General features: G+C 32.7%; 1 protein-coding gene across 2 annotated transcripts in view; it reads right to left on the bottom strand.

Moving 5' to 3' along the window:
• Positions 1-8452: 8452 nt before the first annotated feature.
• The window catches only part of LOC101894555 (galectin-9), a 37846-nt gene continuing 35494 nt past the window's right edge, over positions 8453-10804 (bottom strand). For both annotated transcript variants that reach the window (XR_009342594.1, XR_009342593.1), the window contains exon 4: positions 8453-9345. The gene's annotated coding sequence lies outside the window, so the exon portion shown is untranslated. The remainder of the gene's footprint in view (positions 9346-10804) is intronic.

The following is a 10804-nucleotide window of genomic DNA, read 5'->3' as shown; positions in this document are numbered from 1 at the left end:
ACAAAAAATTTACTGAAATTAACAAAAGAAGAATAACCATTGAAAAAATCTTCAACTTGTTCGCTGATTTTTTACAGCAATGTTTAAAGATCCTTATATAGTTTGTCAATAGAATGTATTTCTATTTTAAATTCGATTCCATGTAACCCGCCATCAATTCAGTTCTCAAGAAATCAAGTCAATTAAATAAATTGGTATAAATATTCGAATTCAAAAATAAAATATAAAAACACTACAAATGTACATTAGAAAAAAGTAAGTCAAAATGGAAAAAAATCATGCAAAATAAAACATTACTATTGTACATTTCAAAAGTCAAAATGAAAATGTTAATAGATCATATTTTTACGCGATTTTTTTGGATATTATCCTTTTCGGAGAGGAGACAATTCCGAATTTGTATGAATCTTTTAAAATCAGTCCAGCGGTTCTAAAGTTATAAGCGTAGTAACTAACACAACTTTCTTTTATATATATAGATTTTGACATTCTTACACTTAAAAAAATATTTGGATCCCGATAGACATACTTAGCTTCAGACGAATTTTAATAATTTTTAATTTAATTTTTTAATCTAGAACCTCTAGAATACAAATGATGTGTTCATCTCAATCGAACAATAAATGCTACCTGAATTTTGTTCACAAAATGCATGGACAAACAGATGGACGGACGGACTGACATGCATAAATCGACTCAGAAAGTTTTTCTATTGAGGATCCTCAAAAGTAACTATGGTTCTATATAGCTTCCTTCTCCATGTTACAAAAAATGCAAATGCAAACAAATAATACCCTTACGTGGTATGGGCTATAAACCACCGATTAACGGTGAAATTTATATTCCAGAGGGGGTATATATCATTTGATACGGCCAAAATGTGTCTCATGGAAATAACGGTTAAGACCAAGGTCTCTTTGGACCAAATCCGTTTCAGGACATTTGGAGACGATCTAGCGATGACCGTCCGTCCCGTCCATCTTTTCATGCTTTGTTTCAAACTTGGAACATCGTTGTATTAATGTCAAACTTAGATCGAGTTCGGAGATGGGTAACATCGTCCAGTTCTTCTGGTATCTCCCCCACAAAATGCCAAAATTTTCATAAACAAGTTAAAAGTATCAGTCGGTATTGCCGCCAGAGATATACCCTCAGCCTATGTTCGATTATCTAAATATATTTTGACTAGTGTTAAGGTTATTCAAACGTTGACCCTCTATGGAGCAGATCCCGAAGGAATGGGCCAAAAGAGATATAAAATTTTCGACAGATGTGCCAAGTCTAAATGGAATCGGATGTTAATTTGGCGATTTATGAGCTTTATGGGTACTCAAAATTTCAATATTTTGTGGGGGAGGTACTTGATGGAGTGGACCGATATTGTCCAATTTTCACACCTGTCCTAGCACTGACGCAAATATTAGGATTCGCAAAGTCGGAGCAATTCGGATTAGCCTTTCTTTTTCTGTGCAAAAAATTTGTTTTTTTTTTTGAAAATTTCGACCTTTTGTGGGGGAGGTTACCAGAGGAGTGGGCCGATAGTGTTCATCTTACACAACACCTTGGGTTAATAAAATATGGGATGGTGTGAATTTGAAGACAGTCGGATTTCTTACATAACATTTATGAGAGTTGTATTATTCAAAATTTTGACCATTTGTGGGGAAGGTATTTGATGGAGTGGACCGATATTGCCCATTTCCACACCTGACCTAGCACTGACGCAAATATTAGGATTTGCAAAGTTGGAGCAAATTTGGATTATCCTTTCTCTTCCTGTGCAAAAATATATTTTTGAAAATTTCGACCTTTTGTGGGGGAGGTACCAGAAGGAGTGGACCGATATTGTTCATCTTAACACCAGACCTTGGGGTTAATATAAATATTGGGATGTGTGAAATTTGAAGACAATCGGACTCTTACATAACATTTTATGAGAGTTATAATTATTCAAAATTTTGACCATTTGGTGGGGGAGGTACTTGATGGAGTGGACCGATATTGCCCATTTTCACACCTGACCTAGCACTGACGCAAATATTAGGATTTGCAAAGTTGGAGCAAATTCGGATTATCCTTCTCTTCCTGTGCAAAAAATATATTTTTTGAAAATTTCGACCTTTTGTGGGGGAGGTACCAGAAGGAGTGGACCGATATTGCCCATCTCCGAACTCGATCTAAGTTTGACAAAAATATTACGTTGTAGCCAATTTGGAGCAAATCGGATACTCCCTTCGAGAGTTATCGTGCGCACCAGCCAGCCAGACAGACAGACAGACAGACAGACGGACGGACGGACGGACGGACGGACATCGCTAGATCGACTCCAATGTTCTGAAACGGATTTGGTCCAAAGAGACCTAGGGTCTAAAACCGTTATTTCGACTAGGCACGTTTTGGCCGTATCAAATGATATATACCCTCTGTAGCCATATGGCTGAGGGTATAAAAAGGTCAGGTGTGAAAGATGGGCAATATCGGTCCACTCCATAAAGTACCTCCCCCACAAAAGGGGGTCAACATTTGAAATAATTAAAACTATTATAAAATGTGAATAAGAGTCTGATTGTCCATTAATTTTATTAGCCCAATATCTGGTGTGATGATGGAATATATCGGTCTACTCCTTTTGGTACCTCCCACACAAATTGTCAAATTTATTTATTTATATTCATGAAGCTCATAAAACACGAAATTAACATCCGATTTCATTCAGATTTGGCACAACTTCCATAAACACAAGATCTGTTATAAGATTGGTAGAAATCGGACCATTCATTCTGTTACCTCCCCCATAAAGAGTCAAGTTCACAATATTTTAATTAAGGTAAAGTCTGGTGATATATCGATCTACTCCTTCTGGTACCTTCCCTACAAAGGGTCACATTTTAAGTGTCCATAAAGCGCATAAAACGCGAAATTGACATCCGATTCTATTCAGACTTCGTACATCTCAATATTCTATCAACACAAGATATTTTATAGAGATAGTAGAGATCGGACCATTTCATCTGGCACTTGCCCCACAAAGGAGTCCAAATTTTGGAAAAAACAAAAACGCTCAAAGAAGGCGACATAAGCATCCACCTCTTTTAAAATTTCATACATACAAACATTTTTGGTAACACAAGATCTCACACCCACAAGGGTCACAATTTTCAATACCTTTACCTGTCATAACAGATAAATGGAAATTTATGATTTTGGATATAAATGTTCGATTTCTTATAATTTTGGCCAATTAATGACTGCAATATATAGTCAGGGAATACTTCGGTCGACTATATTTGGTACCTCACGTACATGTTAACATTTTCTTAAAATTATCACATACCTCATGTTAAGTGATGGATGTTACCAATATAGTATAAACCTGGCACATCGCAATATTTTTATTATATTTATTCAGGTCCGATACGTAATGGGCAATATTGGCCCATTCTTTCAAACCCCACTCCATAATCGAACATTGGCTGAAAGGCATACATCTGTCGGCAAAACCGACCGATACTTTTTTTCATTGGCTATAGTACCCATTAAGATTTTCAAGTACGAAACTATTCCGGTGAATAATGTCGCTAATATCATAATATACCGAATATTGTGAGGTGGGCCTACATAGACAATTTTCTGTCGTAAGTTGTAGTGCCCCTTAGGATCTCCACATATGAAATTTGAAACATTCCGGTGAATAATGTCGCTAATAAAGATAGGACCCTTATATGGAGGCTATACAAAGATGTGGGTCTACATAGGCAATTTTCTGTCGTAAGTTTTAGTACCTATTAGAATCTCCACATACGAAATTTGAAACAATTCCGGTGAAAAGTGTCATCAAAATAGCGAATAAAGGGAGGTACCGTTATATGAGAGCTATGCATACGAAATTTTATGTCACAGGCTGTAGTATCCATTACGAATTTTAAACATGGGTGCTTTACAAAGACGTGGACCCTCAATAAATTGGTGTAGGGTATAAAAAACTTGTTCTATATGTTCTCACCTTTGGGGATTTGTATGATAGTCGATATAACCATAAGTAAAATTCTTACATGGTGGAGGGTATGTAATGTTAACATAGTATTACATGTTTTGTTTGAATCTTCTACCAATAATAAGTTTTTTACGTTTTGTTGCTGCTTCTTGTTTAAAATTTATTTCTTACTTCTTCATGAATATTTAAAATCTTTGCACACAATAGCCATTATATTATGGTACCATTAGATTTTCGCTTATTTTAAGAATTTTAATTTTTTGTCGATCCTCAGCATACAAAAAATGTCTTATAAGACAATTTGGAACACACATATTTTCCAATGATTTCATTTCCTAATTTCGACACATTAATTCACATGCCAAAGGTAAACAATTTTCCAAAACAAAATGAAACACACATTTTAACATTTTCCACATTAATCTGACACACAAAGTACACACATGGAAAAACTCACTCAACTGTGAGTGCAAGTGTGTGTGTGTGTGCGAGCGTTTGAGTGCGTCAGTGACCTAGGGGTAAACACAAAGTCCTTGACAAGTATTTTGTTTTGTATTAGCTTTCCATGACCTTCGCAATCACGTGAAAAGATAGCAACACCAGGAAAACGTTATTGATTATTTTCTGTTTTGTGCTCACACTTTGCGATTTTCACTGGAATTCTATATGCGATGGGGGTTTAGTTGTGGAATTTGTATACTTTTCTAATATTATTTTATTATTTTAACTCTTTCATATTTTAAAAAAGCCCTGTTGAAGGCAAAAACAACGGTCTCCATAGATAACACACAAAAAAATTTGGAGAACTTGAAATAGTTTTTTTTTTACAAAACACGAAATCGATGTAAATTCTCTTAGAAGTTTTCATCAAACAGCCTACGCAACAACCTACCATATCTGTTCTGTTCAGTTAACAATAATTAAATAACCACTAAACTTGCTTAATTAACTCAATGTTGTTTGTTTTGTTTGTTTTAAAGATTACGACCTTCTGTGGGAATTTATAAACACTGACTGAATGGAATGACACCATCGGTTGGTCGCTCGGTCGATGGTTGCCAGTTGCTAGACAGCTATTGCTTAGGTCGAGTTGCCAACTATTTTTTGGTTGATTTTTGTTGATATGGCAACTAAAGTATTACCGTTACGAAGACATATTTTAAACCCATTTCCGTTAGGAATAAATACTTTTTAAAAAATAATTTCTCTGCCAAAACGAAAAAAAAATACTACGGCAACCGATTTGTCCTTTGCGATATCGAAAAAAATCTAAAACTAGTAGATAATTTCTCTGCCAAAACGAAAAAAAAATACTACGACAACCGATTTGTCCTTTGCGATATCGAAAAAAATCTAAAACTAGTAGATACTTGCAGCTTCTAGAACAGATCAAAAATCAACAACAAAGCAGCATTAAATGGAGTAAATTATTTCATTTCTTCAAAGGAAATCTATCAGGCTCATATCAAGTACGATCAAGTATCAAAAATATCAGAGTTAGAAAAGATGATTATTTAAACTATATTTTTTCGAAGATAGAAATAGGAATTTAGATTTTTACAGAATATTTTTTTAAGTCTATCCTAGGGATAAACCTAATTCTTTAGCAACATTTTCAAGGGAAAGCAGAGAGGGAAACCGGGTTTTTTCAGGGATTATCAGACATGAATTTTTAAACAATACTTTTTCAAGGACTTTCAGAGCTATAAATGAGGTATTTTAAAGAATACCTTTTCCAGAACTACCAGAGCTATAACGTGGATTTTTAAATAATACTTTGTTAGGGACTATCAGAGCTACAATCGCGAATTTTAAAGTTTTTTCAGAATATTTTTTGAAAGATTTTCAGAGCTTTACATGCGGATTTCCACACAATAATTTTTCAATGACTATCAGGCAAAGAATCGCAGATTTTTAAATATGTTTTTCAGGTATAGAAACATTGATTTTTAAAAGAATATTTTTTGAACTATCGTGGATTTTTAGAGAATATTTTTGAAGAACTTCAATAGCTACAAACGTGGATTTTTAATGAATATTTTTTGAAGGACTTTCAAAGCTACAAACGTGGATTTTTAAAGAATATTTTTTGAAGGACTTTCAGAGCTATAAACGTGGATTTTTAAAGAATATTTTTTGAAGGACTTTCAGAGCTATAAACGTGGATTTTTAAAGAATATTTTTTGAAGGACTTTCAGAGCTATAAACGTGGATTTTTAAAGAATATTTTTTGAAGGACTTTCAGAGCTATAAACGTGGATTTTTTGAAGGACTTTCAGAGCTATAACGTGGATTTTTAAAGAATATTTTTTGAAGGACTTTCAGAGCTATAAACGTGGATTTTTTGAAGGACTTTCAGAGCTATAAACGTGGATTTTTAAAGAATATTTTTTGAAGGACTTTCAGAGCTATTAACGTGGATTTTTAAAGAATATTTTTTGAAGGACTTTCAGAGCTATAAACGTGGATTTTAAAGAATATTTTTTGAAGGACTTTCAGAGCTATAAACGTGGATTTTTAAAGAATATTTTTGAAGGACTTTCAGAGCTATTAACGTGGATTTTTAAAGAATATTTTTTGAAGGACTTTCAGAGCTATAAACGTGGATTTTTAAAGAATATTTTTTGAAGGACTATCTAAGCGTGGCATTTTTACCTTAACGCAGGCTTTTAAGGAATATTGTTTGAATATTTTTCGCAAGAACTTTCAGACATAAAACGTGGATTTTTAAACCATATTTTTTCTAGGACTTTCCGACAGAAAATCATGGATTTAAACCAAAAATTTTTAGACCAATATTTTTTCATTTAATTTTTCAACGACGATCAATGACTTAAATTTGGATTTTTAAACAATATTTATCAAACACTATGAGACATAAAAATGTGGATTTTTAAGATCATTAATTAATTTTCTCAATATTTCTTCAATATTTACAGGAAGAATCCAATTGATTTTGAAAGTAGAACTAATAATCTAAAAAGTATCAGACAGATGTATACCTTCAATCTATGTCCATCTATTTAAATATATTTCGACTTACGTAATGTTGTCAAACTGTTGACCCTTTGTAAGAGAGGTACCTGAAGGGGTGGTCCTATATCTATCATCTTCGCACCAGATCTTGCTTTAGTAGAAATATTGAAATTTCTAATTTAACATTTTATGAATGATATAAATATTTAAAAATTTGACCCGTTGTTGGGTCAAATTCCATCTTCATACCTGGAAAGGAATCGGATTCTCATTTCGCGTTTTACGAACTTCGTGGCTATTCAAAATTTTGATCCGTTGTGGGGTAGGTACCAAAAAGCGTGGACCGACATATCCCATCTTCACACCAGATCATTTGTTAATAAAATATTGGAATGTGTGAAATTTTATGATAATCGGCCTCTTATTTCGCATTTTATAAAAGTTATAATTATTCAAAATGTTGACTCTTTGTGGGGCACGTATTTGATGGGGTTATGTTAAAAATATTAGGATTTTTAAAGTTTGCACAAATTGGATGATGCCATTCTTGTTCTTCAAGGTAAATAGTTATCTCTGGGAATTTTGGTCTTTTGTGAAGGAGATACCAGAAGAAGGGGACCAATTTTGCCCATCTCTGAGCTTTCGATCATAATATAAACCATGTTTGGACAAATATCGGATTATCTTTTCGAGAGTTTTCCGGTGCACCAGATAAACTAAAACGAATTTGATTAAAATAGACCTGAAGTGCGATTCTCTAACTCATTTTTTGATTTACCGGCAAATATCGGTAACTTTGAAACCCAAAATTTTGATATAAAAAATAAGTTAAGGTTGGCAAAATTGGTATCTATCGTAGGTCATACCGACTACTTGGATTTCATTGCTAACTTACCGACAAATTTCGTTATTTACCAAAATTATAAGCATTTTAATTTTACCGACTTTTGTCGGTAACTCACTTGACGCTTAAAAATCCTTTTTGGTTATTCGCTTGAGGGTTAAAATTTTTGATCAAAAGGATTCTTGTGTTGTTCTCTGTAATATTGGCAAAGACACTATGTACCTATAATGCAAGGATTTCAAGGAATCCTAATTCGAAAACTTCAAAAAGTGGATGAGAGGGGAATTCACCCACCCTTCAATTTAGGTTACTTTGCGAGGTAAACTCTCAAAACGATGTCTTCTAATTTTAGCTCTACTTTTATAATCTACAAGTTTTTCCTGAAAATATTTCTTATTGACAGTGCTATCAGAGGGAGAAACGTAGCCCATGAAAGACTTCACAAATGAATAAACTGAATGTCTTGTTGGAATCTCCATTTTTTGTTTTCTTCTGAATTTTATTTACGATAAAAATGTATGTGTTTTTTACAATCATTAGAAAAAAATTGCACTTTTTCTTACAAAGGTTGGTTTCATATTCATTTATGTATGTGTTTTATGTTTTAAATGTGGTTATGTTTGTTGTTGTTGTTTGCCTTGTGGTTTATAGGTTGTTTCAAATATGGGATTACACAGAACCCCAAACAAAATTTCGAGTACTATATACTATAAATATTTTACATTCATACATACATATGGACATATATATGTGAGAGCATAAGTTTCTTTTATTTGTTATACCTGCATAAAATTGTAACATTGGAAAACTTTATATAAAAAACACGAATGGTTATCAGTGTTTGTGTGTGTGTGTATTTTGGTTTTAAAATATGTGATTTTGGTAAAAAAAGAGTCCTGGCTATTAGATTTTGTTTTTTTTTTTTTTTTTTTGTTCTTTATCATATTAAATTCCTTTGTATCAATTCGCCGTCTAGTTTTCTTTTTTGTTTAAATATAAATATTAGCAAGAGAATTAGTATTTTGAGATAATATTACATTATCGGAATTAAAATAATTTATATTTTAGGGTTTTTTCTTTAAATGTTGTGTTAGATTGTTAGAATAAATGGTATTAGCTTTTTTACTTTCGACAATTAGAGTTTTTGTTTTAATAGGAATAAATTTATTGTCTGTCTCTCTTTTTAAGAAAAAATTATATATAGATTTTTTGAAAATATTTTAGATTTCATCTTTTTTGGTTCAAAATTTTTCTTTTGAGTTACGTTTTTCCTAATTTTGGTATTTGTATGTCTTCTGATTTATAAAAGCCAATGGGTTTTCTTTTTTTCTTTTTTCACATTAACAATAAATTGTAAGCCTAAAAAACTAAATAACAAAGATGTATATATTTTGTTTAGTTTTGGTATATTTTAAGGGGGGTTTTTGTGTATTTTTTTGTCGGGGAATTTGGGAGTTTCTTTTTTCCCCAGCCGGAATTGTTTTAACAACCAACAAGCTTCAGCAAATTGTGGCGGCGCATTCAAAGCAAGCTGGAAAATAATGGAGAAAAACAAGTATTATAATATAAAATTAATTAAATAATGAAATTGTTAATAAAAACGAAATCTAATTTGAATTTAAAAATTTGAGTTTTTAGAAACTGAATCCAATTTGAGTCTATTCTAAAGTCTCCAGGGTTAATTACACGATGCAACAACAAAAATAATAAGGAACATCCAGTGTATTATGAAAGTAGAACTAAACCAGTAAAGAAAGCCTTCAAGTCGGTCGTGGCGACTTTATGATACCCTACACCACTTTGAATATTTAGTAGAGCTTCACATAACATATATAAGTTTTTATGGAGAATTTGTGAGAATTAAATCATACCAGCTATGATTATAATTATTATTGAAAATTAAAAGGACTAAATTTGCCAAGGCATTTGTATCTTTTCAATATCGGGCTTGTATTACCCATTTAACTTGAATTCGGATAAAGATATATATATGAGCTATATCCAAATCTGAACCGATCTCGATAAAAATTTACATAGGTATTTCTGAGCTGTATTTAATATATTTCCCTAAATATCGTTGTTACGGAATGCATATTACGTATGTGAGGAACAAATATAACAAATCGGATGAACAATATATATGGGAGCTATAGCTATATCTGAACCCATCTTCAGCAAATTTGACATACTAATTTCTGAACTCAATTTGGTCGTAAGTGCCAAATTCCATCCCATTTGGGCTAATATTACATGTTTGGTGCACAATAAAGTACAAATCGGACGAAGTTATGTATGAGAGCTACATCCAAATCTGAGCCGATCTAGATAAAACTTTACAAAGGTATTTCAGAGCTGTATTACATTTCCCAAAATATCGTTGTTACAGAATGCATATTACATCTACGGAGGACAAAAAATAACAAATCAGATGAACAATATATATTTGAGCCTATTTCGATCAAATTTGGCATACTTATTTTCAGGCTTAATTTGGTAGTATGTGCAAAGTTCCATACTACTTGGGTTGATATTACACATTTGGTGCACAATAAAATGCAAATCGGACGAAGATACATGTGGGAGCTATATCTAAATTTTAACCGATTATCTCCAATCGGGTTCGTCCTTGGGTCAAACAAATGATTTGTGCAAAATTTCATCTGGATCGGGTAATAAATGCGACCTGTACTTTGTTTACAAAAATACATGGACAGACGGACGGACAGACATGCATAAATCGCCTCAGAATGTGATTCTATGCAGATCCTCAAAAGAAACTATGGGTCTATCTTGTTTCGTTTTCCTGTTACAAACAGATGCACAAAGACATAATACCCCGACCACCTTGTGGTGTAGGGTATAAAAATAGAAAACACGTTTATTGGTGTTTCGAAAATTGGCATGACAAAGTAACCTACATAAAGGGGCCAAGATTTCCTCGCCTTCACATTTTTTTTTAATTTTCAGCTAATTCAAAGAGGCTCTCATCG

Source organism: Musca domestica, unplaced genomic scaffold (assembly GCF_030504385.1).
Source record: "Musca domestica strain aabys unplaced genomic scaffold, Musca_domestica.polishedcontigs.V.1.1 3, whole genome shotgun sequence".
NCBI lineage: Eukaryota > Metazoa > Arthropoda > Insecta > Diptera > Muscidae > Musca > Musca domestica.
Note: the sequence above shows the minus strand (reverse complement) of the source record. Positions and strands in the feature narration are given on the sequence as shown.